Consider the following 17,295-nt stretch of genomic DNA (forward strand, 5'->3'; position numbering starts at 1 on the left):
CCCCAAAAGGGTGCTGCCTCAGCGGCTCTGTGGCTCCCGCCTGTCCCAGAAGCTGTCTGCCTCTGTGGTCCTCACTCTGACCTGTACAGACTAAGTTCGGTGGAGTCCTGGAGCCAAGATGGCGCTCCCTGCAGGGCAGGTCACTGTCCTCCGGCTGGGAGGGTGCCGGATGTCTGTAAGACTGGTTTTATTGTGTCAACATTGGCTTTCTATTATTTATGTTGTTATTGAAGATCAGCCTTAGACTATGGTGATCTGATAGGATGCATGGGACAATTTCAATATTTTTGTATCTGTTGAGGCCCGTTTTGTGACCAATTATATGGTTAATTTTGGACAAAGTACTATGAGGTACTGGGAAGAAGGTATATCCTTTTGTTTTAGGATAAAATGTTTTGTAGATATCAATTAAATCCATTTGTTTCATAACTTTTGTTAGTTTTATTGTGTCTGTTTCTAGTTCTTTTTTCTAGTCCATTGATGAGAGTAGTGTGGTGAAGTCTCCCACTATTATTGTGTGTGGTGCAATGTGTCTTTTGAGCTTTACTAAGGTTTCTTTAATGAAAGTGTGTACCCTTGCAATTGGAGCATATATATTCCGAATTGAGAGTTCATCTGAGTAGATTTTACCTTTGATGAGTATGAAGAGTCCCTCCTTGTCGTTTTTGATAACTTTAGGTTGAAATTGGATTTTATTCGATATTAGAATGGCTACTCCAGCTCGTTTTTTGGGGGGATAATTTGCTTGGAAAATTGTTTTCCAGGTCTTTACTCTGAGGTAGCGTCTGTCTTTGTCCCTGAGGTGGGTTTCCTGTATGCAGCAAAATGTTAGGTCCTGTTTATGTAGCCAGTCAATTATGTGTTTTTATTGGGGAATTGAGTCCATTGATATTAAGAGACATTAAGGAGAAGTCATTGTTGTGTTCTGTTATTTTTTGTTGTTAGAGTTGGGCTTCTGTTCTTATGACTATCATCTAGGTTTGTTGAAGGATTACTTTCTTGCTTTTTCTAGGGCATCATTTCCCTCCTTATGTTGGAGTTTTCCCTTTATTATCCATTGAAGAGCTGAATTCATGGAAAGATACTGTGTGAATTTGGTTTTGTCATGGAATTCTTTGGTTTTTACATCTATGGCATTTGAGAGTTTTGCTGGGTATAGTAGTCTGGGATGGCATTTTTGTTCTCTTATGGTCTGTATAATATCTGTCCAAGATCTTCTGGCTTTCATAGTCTCTGGGGAGAAGTCAGGTGTAATTCTAATAGGTCTGCCTTTATATGTTACTTGACCCTTTTCCCTTACTGCTTTTAATATTCTATGTTTGTTAATGCATTTGGTGTTTTGATTATTATGTGTTGGGAGGAATTTCTTCTCTGGTCCAGTCTATTTGGAGTTCTGTATGCTTGTTGTATGTTCATGGGCATGTCTTTCTTTAGATTTGGGAAGTTTTCTTCTATAATTTTGTTTTAGATGTTTACTGGCCTTTTAAGAAAGAGAGGCCCATTGGTTGTGCAAACTTTATATGCCTCAGTACAGGGGAACACCAGGGCCAAGAAGTGGGAGTGGGTGGGTGGGTGGGGGAGTGGGTTGGGGAGCGTGTGGGGGACTTTTGGGATAGCATTGGAAATGTAAATGAAATAAATACCTAATAAAAATTGGAAAAAAAGATAATCTTCATTCTCATCTATTATCCTTAGGTTTGGTCTTCTCATTGTGTCCTGTATTTCCTGGATGTCTTGTGTTAGGAACTTTTGGAATTTTGCACTTCCATTGACTGTTGTGTCAATGTTTTCTATGGTATCTTCTGCACTTGATATTCTCTCTTCTATTTCTTGTATTCTGTTGGTGACACCCTCATCTTTAAGGGAGTTATTTATGTCCTTAAAGTCCTCTACCATCATCATGAGAAGTGATTTTAAATCAGAGTCTTGCTTTTCCAATGTGATAGGGTATCTAGGACTTGCTATGGTATGAGAACTGTGTTCTGGTGATGCTTAGTATCCTTGGTTTTTGTTGATTATGTTCTTGCACTTGCCTTTCACCATTTGGTTATCTCTAGTGCTACTTGCTCTCATTGTCTCTGAGTGGAGCCTGTCCCTCTTGTGATCCTGGGTGTGTTTGAACTCCTCAGAGTTCAGCTGTGTCTGTGATCCTGTGATATGGTATCCTGTGATTCTGAGATTCTGTATGTTTCAGAGCTCCTGGGAGTCAAGCTGCCTATGTGATCCTGAAATCCTGGTGTGACCAAGCTCCTGAGATGCTGTCACCCTGTGCATGGTAGAGCACCTGGGAGTGGAACTTTCTTTGGGTGTTGTGGTACTGGTGGAGATCTAGTGCCCAAGCTCTAATCAGGGTATGGCTCAGAACTGAAGGAACCCATCCTACTGGCTGGGTGGAATTTCCTGCATCCCTGGATCCTGGGAGTCCCAGTTACTCCTGATGTTGGGGCAGACATTGTGGCCTCCTTATCTATGATCCTGGATGTGTTAGAGCACCTGGTAATGGAGCTTCCTCTCTGAGGTATTCTTTGATTTATTTTTCAGAGATTTGACATTCTTGCCATACAGATCTTTTTCACTTGCTTGGTAAGAATTACACCAAGATCTTTTATAGTATTTGTGGCTATTGTGAAGGGTGTTGTCTGTCTAATTTCTTTTGCTGCATGTTTATTATTTGTATAAAGGAAGGGGATTGATTTGTTTGAGTTAACATTATATCCTGTCACTTTGCTGAAGCTGTTGGGCTGTAGGAGTTCTCTGGTGAAATGTTGGGGTCACTTATGTTTACTATTATATCATTTGCAGATAGTGATACTTTGACTTCTTCCTTTCTGTAGGAGTGGTTTCCGATGCTTAGGTTCTGTTGCCCAATTGGTTTTTGATTTATCAGTAAAGATGTCATGGGCCAGTAGCTTGGCCAAAGGAATAGATGGGACTTCTGCATGATTTCCCCGCCCCCATACTGCTGGGCAAGCTAACAGACAGAAGGAGAGGTGGGTTTTTGTCGTGCTTTGGAGGGAATGTCAAGCAGCCATGTGAGATTCTGGTTAGAGTAGCCACAGGCTACTTCTACAGGTGAGAAGTTGGGACTGAAGGTGGCTGAGCAACTGGAATTGAGTGCAGATTTAGGGTATTGAACTGGGCATTCTGGGAAGGACATACTAGTCAAGATAGATTAGAGGCACCCAGCAGTTGAGCCAATTAGACAAGTTGAAATTGAACAGCTTAGTGTGTCCAGGATCTTCAGGCTTTTACAGTCTCTATTTTTGACAGGTCTGCCTTTATATGTTACTTGGACTTTTTCCCTTACAGTTTTTAATATTCTTGCTTTGTCCTGGGCATTTAGTGTTTTGATTATTATGTGATGAGACTATTTTTTTTTTCTGGTCCAATCTATTTGGTGTTTTTGTACATTTGTGGTCAACTCTTTCTTTCTGTTAGGGAACTTTTATTCTATGATTTTTTTTGAAGATGTTTTCTGGCTCTTTGAGCTGGAATTTTTACCCCTTTCTATTCCTTTTATTCTTATGTTTGATCTTTTCATTGTCTCCTTAATTTTTTGTATATTTTGGGTTAGGAGCTTTTTACACTTTGTAATTTCTTTGACTGATATGTCAATATTTTCTATGGTATCTTCTATTTCCAGGACTCTCTTTTCTATTCTTGTATTCTGTTGGTAATGCTTGCATCTGTAGGTCCTGATCTGTATCCTAAGATCTTGAGTGTTGCTTCTTTTAGTGTTTTCTTTATTGTTTCCATTTCCATTTTTAGTTCTTGGACCATTTTGTTTAATTCCTTCACCTGCTTAATTGCATTTTTCTGTATTTCTGTAAGGGTTTTATTTGTTTACTCTTTAAGGGCCTCTACCTGTTTGCCTGTGTTTTCCTGTATTTCTTTAAGGAAGTTATTTATATCCTCCTTAAAGGCCTCTATTATCTTCATGAGATGGGTTTGTAGGTCATTATCTTGCTTTTTAGACATACTGGGGTATCCAGGGCTTGCTGTTGTGGGAGAACTAGAACTAGGTTCTGCTGGTGCTGCATTGCAGTGGGTTCTGTTATTTATGATCTTGAGCTTGCCTCTGGTCCTCTGGTTATCTCTGATGTTAACTGACCTGGATGCCTCTGATTTGAGCTGGCCTCCTTGGAGGCAGGTAGAACTGTGTGACCTGAGTTAGAGCTGGTCTCCTTGGAAGCAGGCAGTGCTGTCTCTGATTAGTGTGGACCTCTTGTGTCTCTGGTTACAGCAGGTCTCCTGTGTCCCTGGTTACTGTGGACTTCCCAGGCCCCTTGTTATTGCAGACCTCCTGGGAGGCAGATGGGCTCTGTCCCTGGTTATTGAGGAGTTCCTGGGCAGCATGTAGGCTGTAACATGTGAATGGGCTGATGATTTCGCTGTGATTTTCTGTAGTCCCATTTGGTCTTTCAGGTGCACAGGTGAAGGAAGCTGGGAGGTGGGTTTCATCAGATGCATACAGTTGAAGGAGAGAATGTAGGGAGAGATGGGTAACTGCAAAGAAATTATCATAATTATTAGGTATGGGGTTGGATTTCTATAGGGTGGTATGTGATGTCAGAGTGGAGATAGCAATGAAAATGCTGTGGTTGATGGATTGTAGGTAAAGGACTAATAGAATGTCTACTTGAGAGTAGGTAGTACATGGAAGGTCTTGGCTGAAGTATTGATGGGAGGAACAGAGAACTAACTGCATGTCTATGTTTTCAATCTGTTTATTTTATTTCTGTCTCTTTTAAAAAATTATTATTTATTTATTATATGTAAGTACATTGTAGCTGTCTTCAGACACTCCAGAAAAGAGAGTCAGATCTTGTTATGGATGTTTGTGAGCTACCATGTGGTTTCTGGGATTTGAACTCAGGACCTTTGGAAGAGCAGTCAGTGCTCTTAACCACTGAGCCATCGCTCCAGCCTCCTATTTCTGTCTTTATTTGTGTAGCAAATATTTAATTGCCTCATACTCATGGTGGGGTTTGTTTGTTTTAAACAGAATCTTTACTTAGTCCTGGCTGCCCTGGAACTCACCAGGTAGATCAGGCTGACTTTGAACTCACAGACATGCAGTTACATCTGTCTCCCCAGTGCTTTCAAGTTTTTAAAGATGTCCCTTTTCGGGCATCATCTTGAGTGAAGTAACACAATCACAAAAGAACTCACACAATATGTATTCACTGATAAGTGGATATTAGCCCAAAACTTAGGATACCCAAGATATAAGATACAATTTGCTAAATGCATGAAACTCAAGAAGAATGAAGACCGAAGTGTGGACACTGTGCCCCTTCTTAGAATTGGAAACAAAACACCCAGGGAAGGAGTTACAGAGACAAAATTTGGAGCTGTGATGAAAGGATGGACCATTTAGAGACTGCCGTATCCAGGGATCCATCCCATAATCAGCTTCTAAACGCTGACACCATTGCATACACTAGCAAGATTTTGCTGAAAGGACCCAAATATAGCTGTCTCTTGTGAGACGATGCCGGGGCCTAGCAAACACAGGAGTGGATGTTCACAGTCAGCTATTGGATGTATCACAGGGCTCCCAATGGAGAAGCTAGAGAAAGTACCCAAGGAGCTAAAGGGATCTGCAACCCTATTGTTGGAACAACATGATGTACTAACCAGAACCCTGGAGCTCTTGTCTCTAGCTGCATATGTATCGAAAGATGGCCTAGTCGGCCATCACTGGAAAGAGAGGCCCATTGGACTTGCAAACTTTATATGCCCCAATATAGGGGAATGCCAGGGCCAAAAGAATGGGAATGGGTGGGTAGGGAAGTGGGGGGCGCTATGGGGGACTTTTGGGATAGCATTGGAAATGTAACTGAGGAAAATATGTAATAAAAATATTAAAAATATTAAAAATTAAAAAAAAGATGTCCCTTTTCCTGTAAACTACATTACTTAGCAATCACTTGAGCAGCATCTATCTGATGACTTGGTCTGATCTTGCTACTAAAACTTTTGAAAGACCCTTTCAGATCATATTTTGCTATTCTTTACAAATGATGCCCCCTATAATTCTTACTGTTATATCTACTACCTTTTTGAAATTTTGTCCATTCCATGCATTCATATTCTACATATTTCCCAGGAGTTCTATGGAAAGGGAACCACTTTCTCTGTCCCCTTCCATCTCACTGTTCAGAAAGTGAAGTGTATACCCTATGGCTTCACTTTGATTGTATAAGTGGCTCTGTTTAGTGGCTTCTCATCATCTCTCCAGAATGATCACAACATAGGCAGATCTTGCTCTCTACCTTTTGGCTTATTTCTTCTTGTGATAGAGGCTCAAAGCATAGAGTTCAAGTTGTATTTATATTCAGATATGTGGCAAGATTCAGGAGGTATATTCAAATGCAATGTGGGCTTTGTTCTGTTTTCCTCCAGGTAGAGATCCCCTGTGATATGTTTGGAGGAGTTGACTTTGTGAGCCTGCATCATTATACCCTGTTTCAGGCTCCGGGCTCCGGGCTTCAGGTCCCACTTGACCTCCTTCCCTTAACAGAATCATTTTTGAGGGCTCAGTGCTCCCCTTTCTCCCTCTCAACAAACCTTTGGTTACACCAAGTAATCAGTTTTCCTTATTTGATCAATCTCTTCTGTAGCATCTACAGAATAGTGGAGCTTGGCTTTTTTTTTTTTTTTTTTTTTAAAACAATGATCCAAAAAGATGCCCTTTCTGTTTCTCTCCTGTCTTACTACATCATTCACCACCTGCCCTGGGGCTTTAAGAAAAATTATTGTTCTACTTACAGTGATGGCTCAGGAAATAGTTTTCACAATGCTTTTAGGCCCAACAGACACTTTCTGGTAAAAACATAAAGGTGTTTCTGATGCCTGGATATTCTCAGAGATGCCCAATATAGGACAATTCATCAATCACATGAATTCTTGTTTCCTTTTGAAGAACTGTCTTAGTTAGGGTTTTATTGCTGTGAAGAGTCACCATAACCATGGCAACTCTTATAAGAGAAAGCATTTAATTGCATTTGAGAGTACATTCAGATGTTTAATCCATTATCATCATGGCTAGAAGCATGGAGGCATGCAGTAAGATGTGGTGTTGGAGAAAGAGCTGGGAGTTCTACATGTCCTTGGGCAGGCAGGAGAAAAAGCAAGACACTGGGCTTGGCTTGCGCTTCTGAAACTTCAAGCCCATCCCCAATGATTTACTTCCTCCAACAAGGTAACACCTACTCCAAGAAGGTCACACCTCCTAATAGTGCTACTCCCTGGTGGTCAAGCATTTAAATCTATGAACTTATGGGGACCATTCCCATTCAAACCACATCCCATTTCTTGGTTCCCATAGGCTTCTAGCCATATCATAATGCAGCCCAACTTCAAAAGTCTCCGTAGTCCATAAGAGTTTTGACAATGTTCAAAAGGTCAAAATTCAAAGTATCTTCTGATTCACATGATAATCTCTTAACTGTAACCCCTTGTAAAATCAAAATTGAAACTCAGATCACATACTTACAATATACAATGGTACATTGCATTTCCAAAAGGAGGAAAGGAAACTTAATAAGGAAATACTGGACCAAAGCAAGACTGAAAGCCAGCTGGGCAAACTCCAAACTCTGCATCTCCATATCTGATACCAAAGATCTCTACAAATCTCCAACTCCTTTCAGCTTTGTTGACTGCAAGACATGTTCCTCTCTTGGGGTGGTTCTACTCTCTATTAGCAGCATTCCTCAGCAGGTACTTCATGTCTCTGATATCTGTAACATCTTGGGGTCTCCAAAGCAATCCAAGCTTCATCTTTATAGCTTTACACAATGGTCTCCCTAAGCCTACATACCTTTCTAGGCCTGATATATGGCTTAGTGGCTTTCCTTAGTAATGGAGATTCTATAACCCCCCTTTTTGTAAACTTGACTATCAAGCCAGAATGTCATGAGTGAAGCTGCCAAGTTCTGCTGCTTGCTGGGGCTAGAACATTGTCCCCTTGCTTAAATACGGCTTCACCAGTTTTCTGTTTTCAATAGTTTCCTTCACTGCCTAAGCTTTCTTGTCATGGAATTAACTCACTCTGTAGACCAGGCTGGCCTAGATCTTAGAGATATGCTTACCTCTGCCTCCTGAGTGCTGGGATTAAAGTGTATGCTACCATGCCTATCTCAAAACTTCTTTTCACAAGTTGAAAGCTTAGCTGGGTGAGGTCTTAACCCGAGGACACTACTACCTTTATTCTATTTAACTTTTCTTTCATCTGTTTATCTACATTTTGCACTTCTCAACTTGCTTCTTTTCTTTATTGATCTGCATAAACTGGTCACTAATAACCATGCCACATGGGCAATACTAAACTATTTTGAAATCTCTTTTGCCAATTCTGTTAATCCCAAACTCAATTTAGCCTCAGGCAGGGTTTTTTTTTTTTTGTTTTGTTTTTTTGTTTTTTTTTTGGCAGAGGCAGAAAGCAGCCACATTCATTAACAAGCTATCACAAGAATGGTCCCTAGGACACAAACTAATATTCTTCTCTTTGGAAACCTCTTAAGCCGGGTGCTGACAGCTCCAATCACCCTCAGCACCCTATCTTCCATCCCACTAGCATGGCCATTGCATCTTAACAATCATTTCTGCTCCACTTCTGCTGTGCTCCCAGAGCCTCAGGTGCAAGGATTATAGATGTATTAACTGGGTGTATGCACCCTATGATAAGTTGTTCTCCGCATTTAACCAGTTGTGTTTTTCTGAATGGTCTCTGTTGTAATGAGAAGCTTCTTTGTCGGGGGTAGGAGCTATACTTATCTATAGGGATAAGGATAAATGCAATTTGGAATTATGCTGGGAGTAGATCCTCTTTTAAGACACGTGACCTCACCAGCCCTTAGTAGTTGGCTAGGATCCCAGTCCCAGGCATGACTTCCTTACTGTTGAATGGGCCTCATGATATACTTGTGTTTTTAATTACAGTGCCAATGGAGATGATAACTATGGATTGAAACTTCCAGAATAAGTCTTTTCTTCTTAAAAATTAACTGCCTTACTATTTTGTCACAGTAATGGAAAAACCTCCTAATACACTCTGCTGAAGCTTTTCACTGTGTTTATGATGAAGAACAGTGGCAACAACAACACTAGTTAGTGTTTAATAAATGCCTACTAAGTGCTATCCACAGCACTGGGTTATTCTGTTTATGAATTGAACCTTACTCTTTTTCCTAATTTTCAGAAAAGAAAATGCACTTGGTTTCCTAAAGTCTCCCAAGCAGGCAGGGGCCTTAGAAAACAAAGGTCTTTAGTATAGACTCCAGAAACATTCCAGTAAGTCTTTACCTGTATCCTTACCTGTCATTTTTAGTTAGAGACATCACCTGACCTTTTATTATTCTAACTTTAAAGCTCAGGTTTTAAGCCTTTTCTAACTCTTGGGTGACAAGCAGTGTAGACTGTGGTTATGCAATTACTTGGGTAGATGGTTAATTTATCTGGATTATAAAGGTTATAAAAGTTTTAATAAAGCTTTTAAAGGCGTTTCTTGAAGGCAGAACTTGGCTTTGTTGGGGCTTAGAAGTTCCACAAACCGTACGAACACTGATGTCAGTTAAACTGGGATAGTTTATTGAATGCACATCCCAAGACTGATTGACCACAGCAACAGCTCAAAGTTGTGCACTGGATATTTCTCAGCATCAGCTTATAAAGGCAAAACCAGCAAACCCCACAGTGAACTCATACACTGATGATGGAAGTGCTGCCCAGTGGTTAGCCCTGACTCAAATCACTTTTAGTGTAGTAGTTCATATTGACCTTTAATTTTATGGGTCCTACATGAAGTTTTTAGTTGTGGAATTTCTTAAGATTAACAAACCTCATAACATTCAAAACACAACAGGGCATTTGGTCAGCATGACTCTGCTCTGAGTCATGTTATTTTATTTTATTTTATTTTATTTTATTTTATTTTATTTTTTGTCAATGACTGGCAGGCATATTAAAGCAATAGTGTGGAATATATGGCTGATATGGAACAAAATGACTACAGCTATGCTAGGTGGGGCAGGCTTCAACAGCTTTAATTTGGTCTTCCTAGAGTAACACAGTGAGGTACTGTTTGCTGTGCCATTTGAATTTAATTTTCATTAGTTTTTTTTCCATAAGTTTATGAAGGTAAGAATAGTCTACTTCAACAACCTCCCAAATTTCTGGCTCAAGTTAGATAGAAATTAATTTTCATGAGAGAGGACTAGGGCCCAGGGAAGGTAGGGCACGCTGTCCTCAAACAGATCAGGGAAACCAATTTCTTCTGACTGTTGTTCAGCAATTTTCTTGGCTTTACCCATCTGCACAGGGGAAAAAACTGGTTTACATGTTTTGTGTTCTGAATATATATTGTAATGAGAGGAAGAAGTGTAAGAGAAGCAGTTTTCATATAAAGAAGCACATCAGAATTGATTCAACGGATTTTCATTTATATCCAGTGATGGGAATGTGACCACGTAGCTACCCTGCGCTTCAAGGAAGTTTAGGAAATGCAGTTTCCATATGTGTAGTATATTCAAACCCTTATAAATTCAGGGCATTTTAACCTCTCAAAAGAATATTTAGGGAGTGAAAAGCAGGGGATAATTAGCAGTCACTACACTTCCTCAACTATGATTTGCTGCATTATACATTATCTATGGTCTGGGTTAGCTTAGAGATTCACTAGTCTGAAAATTAATAAATTTTAACAAATAAGAAGCTTTATTAAATACTGGCCAGGACCATTAATACTGGTCAGGTCCACACCTGAGACTCATGCTCAGAGTATGGACCCGAATTACACTAGTCAGGGGCTTATAAAGGCAAGGCTACATACTACCTGTCTTTGGTTAAGCACACATCCTGCTCATCTGGGGTAACCTACCTTAACTACAGAAGAAAAGACACTTAGATTATTATCTTATATGGGCAGCCTCTAGTATTCCTGAACATTATCTTGAGCAAGTAGGGATTACAGGTTAGAGGCATTTTTGTTTTATAGATAAGCACTTAAAACATAACATTAGCCATCACAGACGTCTTAGCTCCCTATGTAGTCTTGATTGTCTTTCAGCATGTAGCAATCTCCCTGCCTCTGACTCATAAGAACTCAGATTACAGGCATGAATCACCTTATTCAGCTTTTAGCATCTTCTTATAATAACAATCCTTTATAGATTAAGTCATTGGGGGCTTTTTGATAGTTGAGTAGATACCTATCAAGTTACTTTTTGTTTTTTATAAAAATATGATTCTTTGGACACAATTATTTTTTGGTACTGCCTTTTCCGTCAAATTATGGCATCTTTAAAGTCATACCTTGACTATCAGATTCTTCTTTATGACCATCATCATCATCATCATCTATATTCTGAGCTGAAACAGAGTAGCGTCCTTGGATGGTGCAGGTTCCTCTGTATACAGTCTCACTACCCATTTTGATATAATGGAGTGGTGCCCTTGGGTCCTCTGGATCTAATTTGAAAAGTCCCCCTAGGAGATGCTTACTGATAACAGCTGGCTGGTGTCAAGGCAGTTGCCTATAGAATCCCTTCTCCCTCTCCTTTCTTGCTATTTCCATTACTTTTATGAGATTAGAAATGAAACAAAAGCTATGCACCTGGCATAGTTCTAGGTGTTTCCCATATTTTAATTTAGTTCATTATTGTAAAAACCCCATAAAGATATTTTATTTCCCTCATCCTATGCTCAACCTAGGAGAGCCAAGCATAAGTCACTTGCTCGAGGTCACAGAGCTGGGTGATGTCAGTGTTAAGGTCGGCTTCCATCTTCACCAGGGCCAGTGCCTGTAGTGATTACACTACACTGCCTGTAGGCTCGTCAGACTCTGCTTGTTGTGCATAAGAATAAACGGCTCTGAGATGAGAAGACCTCTAACACACACAGTCTTTCTGATCTTCAACATGCTCTCTGCTTGCTGTTACATACTGATTGGATTGCAGGATAGGCAAGTTCCACAGAGGTAAGGTTTGGGGAGACTAAGGAAGTTATGTGGGAGAGTACGGAGAGAAGTTGTGCTGTGCTGTGGAAAGACTGTCTTATGTGTGTATGGATGTGGCACCTGTCAGTAATAAATCTGATGGCCTATGGCTTAGGCAGGAAACAGGAGTTAGAACATCCAGGAGGAGAATGAATTCTGGGGTAGAGTGAGGCATGCAAGATTCTCCCAGCAAGATGTGAGGATAGGGATGCATGGTACCTGAACACAGGTAACCGGCCATGTGGCAGAATGTAGATAAGAATAAAGGGGTTATATTAAGTTATGTTCTAGTTAGATGCAAACCTAGCTATATGACCAAAGCATCTGTAAATATATTTTGAGTCTGAGTCTTATTTCTGGGAGTATGGGGCTGGAAGGAAGAACCAGGCCAAACTTTTACTCTGTGCCACTGTGATCAAATGTGATGGAGTCACGTCTGTACCCCAAGTCAGGTCTGGCCACCTGTCCTCAATAAACCAATCAAAAGAGCCAAACTTAAAGTGGAAAGCAGAAACTGGCACACTGGGGCAAGGAGGTCCAGAGGAAACCCCTCAAGTCTGTCTGCAGGGTCTTGAAATGAGCTGAAGGTTTAAGCAGAGGGCCAAGGATGCACATATCTAAGGAGTACCAGCCCAAGTGTGCCAGTCTCCCACCACTAACCCATCACTGACTGAGATTCATCATCATCCTGTCAGGTGATCTGGCTGGCATGTTGTTAAATGTCTGAAATCTCTAGGGGAAAATATCTTCTTCTGATAGATACCATTTCCCTCTCCCAGCGTGAGAGTCTGGGGAAATTCACATTCCTTTGGAGAACATTGTTTCAACAGTCTTATAGTCAGACTGAGAGACACAAGTGTCTCTCTTTAGACTCTTCATCTGCCAGGCTAAGTACACTAAGGGAAGAAGGCCAGGTACCAAGAAGGGGATCCAAGGGAGAACCAAGTGTTATTCAGTCTTTGTATCATTGGTTTTGGAAGATGATTCATCTTTCTTTTTGGCTCAACAGTTAGCTCAGTGGCTCCTGATTTGGAACAAACAGAAACTGTTGCTTCACATATTCTTGTTCCTGGGTGTTGGACAGAAAGCTTCCAAAGGAAGAAATGCAAAGAGATGCACCACATGTGTGCTTTCCTTTACTGCCATAATATTGAGGCTAACTCCTAGGCATGGGTTGGAGAGGGTAGAAGTGATAGAGATTGCCTCTGTCAAGGAGAAAGGTGTCTAGCTTAGATGGACAGTTGGGCCTCTACAGGTAGCATACACCCCAAAAATGTAAAACACTCAGAAAAAGTTTCTCGTTTAAGATAGAAACAATGGCATAGAGCATTGCAGAATGAGGAGGTACTTGATGGTAACCAGGGAAGACACCAGCGTATTTCAGAGGGCCCCAGTTTAGTATGAGACAATCCCGGCAGCTTTGCAGAATCACAGACCACTGGCAGTTTTTACCTCTGTATGTCATTAGCCTGTGAAAACCATCAGTAATGTTCAAGTTTTATGTGCTAACACAAAACAGCAAGTTATACAACTTAGACTAAAATGGGGAAAGGAAAAGGCCAAGGCTGAGTGTCATTAACATGAGTGGAAGGGTCTAGGCTCTGGTGTCCTAGTAGTAAGAAATGTTATATTTCATGAAGATTGGCAGATATCATCTGCATTCACCCACATTCACCAGACACAAGCACTTCCTACTGCTTGTCATCTGACCCAGCTACGAGAATACAAAAGTTGCTTGTCCCTTGGGTGGAGTAGGCAAGTATGTTGAAGTTAATTATTGGTACATGGCCAACAAATCCCTTAACTGGTACAGATTTTCTTAAATATGAGCAATATGGGCTGGTGCCCATTTTCAAGGCTGGCCTCACTTCAGAGTGTTTAGGTCCCTGTGATGATGTCACTAGTTTAAATGAGTAGGAAGAGATGGGCCAAGGTCAAATCCAAATTGCTTGGGCTCCTATGAGAACTTAAAATTGGATTAGCCATGTCGTTTTGAATTTGGAATGAAGCAGTGATGGAGAGAATCTCCTGTGCTTGACTTTGTAACTTTGTTCTGATCTTTCTGACAGAGCTGGTTCCTCTGACTACAGCACCTGTATGCGATTACCAGACAAGGGGTGATGCCCTGTGTCAGCTGCCATGTTCCTGCCACTGGAGAGACGAGTACCTCCCCTGTCACAGGTAATGCTGAATAGTAACCCACATGCCAGCTCTCCCCCTATTCTTGGCTTTTATGTCTGTGAGGCTTTATTTTCTGTCTCTTTTTAATTCTAAGAAAAAATTGAATTCTATCATTTTATTGGATTGTAAAAAAACACGACAAAATCTCTATTGACAGAGCTGTCAGAAGTATTCTACATGGTTGACTATTTGAAGCTGCAAGATCTGTTTCTGCATTTCTTTCTTCTCTCTTCCTTCTCTCCCTCGAACAGTTTATTTTGTTTCTGGTTATCATGCATTAATTGTATGTATTAACGAGGTCCAGGGTGATAGTTTTACACATGTATACAGTGTACTTGAGGAATTCAGCCCCCCATTTTCTACTCCTCCCCCTTTCCAATCTCTAGTCCTCACTGTCCTGCATTCCGGTGAAAGAACAAGTTCTTATTTTTCTGCACTTATTATTATTTTGTGTTCCCCTTGCCTTGCAATTCTCAAGACTGCGTCTTTACACTACATACATTGCCCCTCTTCCCACGGCTTTCATTAGTTGGTATTTAGGCCTTGGTGAGCATTAATTTTATTATAAAACCTTGTTGTGTTTTTGTATCTGAGACAGCTTTCTTCTCAGAAGAAACACCTGGACATCTGTTACAACCTCTAATTAGATTATTATGGGCAATAAGATAGGTCTAGTTGATCAGCCTAGTATGGGCATTAAGATAGGTCTGATCAATCAGCCTACCATGGACATTAAGACAAGTTTGATCAATCAGCCTACTATGGGTATTAAGATAGGCTGAAACTTTGTCAATTGTTTACTTCCTTATGCTGCTCTGTCCATTTCATAGTATCACTTCTTTCCTCTAGTCTTTCTCTTTTACTTTCTTATGACATTTTATCTATGTAGTTCCAGCACCAGTGTGTATGTGTGTGTGTGTATATGTGTGTGTGTGTGTGTGTGTGTGTGTGTGTGTACCAAGGGCCACAGTGCATACATGGAGATGAGAGGACAATTTTCAGAGTTCTGTTTTCTCCTTCAATTCCAAGAATCCCAGAGATAAGATTCAGGTCACCAGGCTTGGTGGCAAGCTTGTTTACCTGCTGAGTCATCTTCTCAGCCCTCTTTCTCCTCTCCTTTCTTCTATCTTGTACACTGATGAGCTCTAGAGATCTCCTAGCCACACATATAGGATGATACAAGTCCTTGTGTTACCATCTAGGGGCCTTGATTGGATTCATTTTCTCTGCCAATTGAAGAATTAAAAGGCAGGGAAATCTTGAAATTGTCATGTAGCAGTGGAGAAATCTCATGCATAGTAGACGGGAGTGGACAGAATCAGAAGTTGAAGAAAGGAGTTTATTGAAGGTTGAGGGAGTAGGTATGTAACTAACACACACGCGCACGCACACACACACACACTCCCTCTGAAAAGCAGTTGGGAACTTGGGAAGCTGAAACATCCAGTCTTCTCTTGAAGGCTGGGAATTTTCAGTCTCTGAAGAGACTTTCACAATTTGGCACTGGTCAATCTGAAAAAAGACAGGATGGCTGATTGGCCCACAACTGTTGTATAACAATCTTAGTCTGACCTTGAACTTGTTGAACTTGACCATCAGCAGGGAGTCTGCTGTTGGGTGACAAAAGCTTGCAAGGCCTTTGTTTTAAGCTGTCAGACTTCTATCTCAGGTCAGGAGAGTGAGGAGGAAGGCTGGTGTCTTAGTTTGGGTTTCATTGCTGTGAAGACACAACATGACCAAGGCAACTCTTATAAAGGCAAACATTTAACTGAGTCTGGATTACAGTTTCGGAGGTTCAGTCTGTTGTCACCATGGTGGTAAGCATGGCATCATGCACGCAGATTTGGTGCTTGAGGAGCCCAGTGTTCTACATATCCTTCCAAAGGCAGACCGGATCTTCTGCAGGCAGCCAGAAGGAGGGTCTCTTGTGCACTTGGTGGAGCTTGAACACTAGAAGACCTCAAAGTCCACCTACAGAGTGATACACCTCCTCTAACAAGGCCACACCATATCTCCTAATAGTGCCATTTCCCAATGGGCCAAGCATATTTAAACCACACATTGGCCCTCTTGGGATTCACTATCTTTATTAACTAGTTATGGCCCCTTTTCTTATTTGTCTGCCTACCAGGGAGTCTGTCTAACTCTTATTCCCTCATATCTTTAAAGGAAACATCAGAATAGAAATGGAAACCAAAATACATTCACTGTCACAGGCAGAGGGGGAAGATTTGGATCAGGAAGTCATCTCATAGTTGCTAATTTGTGGGTTCCTTTAATGAATTCACCACTAGTGCAAACTTGGATAAAGGAATCCAGGTCCTCTGCTATGTGCATAGGTATAGAGCCATTCACTGGAGCATGGGAAACCAACCCATTGCCACATCTTCAATAAAGAATTATTTGTTTTGTGCTGGTGTGTGTGTGTGTGTGTCTGTATGTGATGGAGCTGAAAAAATAGAATGAAAAAGATCAAGACAATTATTAAAAGATTTTCGTAGTTAAGACAATTCATGCTGAGGACTTCTCTAAGCATGGAGAGTGTGCAATAGTCATTGTAAACTGGGAATACTGAAAGGGCTCTCTCACTCTGCAAGGGCACAGGAGCTGAGGAGATTACATGCTTGTCAACAGCAGAGTTGGCTTTTCTGAAGTGATAAACTGCTTTGCATTTGACACCTCACAAAAGGTGATTTTATTCTTCTATTTTGTATAAAATAAGTGATTGGTTTTTATGATCATTTTATATTATTTCATTGCTTTTATAAGGATCCTTGCAATAAACTTCAGTGAATTATTTTTACAAGGAGAACAAAAAGATAAAGTTGTAATAGGGCAAAAATAATCCTTCTTATCCCTACATACAACATATTACATATTACAACACAAAGTTGTAATAGGGCAAAAATAATCCTACTTCTTATCCCTACATACAACATATTCCATCATAAAGTTGTAATAGGGCAGAAATTATCCTCCTCCTTAGCCTAACATACGCATGTATATGAGTTCAGTTAAAGCACTGTGAGCACAGGCCTGGTCTCTGTCCAGGCTGGAAGGCTTCTACTCTATCTCTCTGGGAGAGAAGCAGTCTTCTCCTTTGTCAAATGTGG

This window comes from Mus caroli, chromosome 8, assembly GCF_900094665.2.
Source record: "Mus caroli chromosome 8, CAROLI_EIJ_v1.1, whole genome shotgun sequence".
Taxonomy (NCBI): Eukaryota; Metazoa; Chordata; class Mammalia; order Rodentia; family Muridae; genus Mus; species Mus caroli.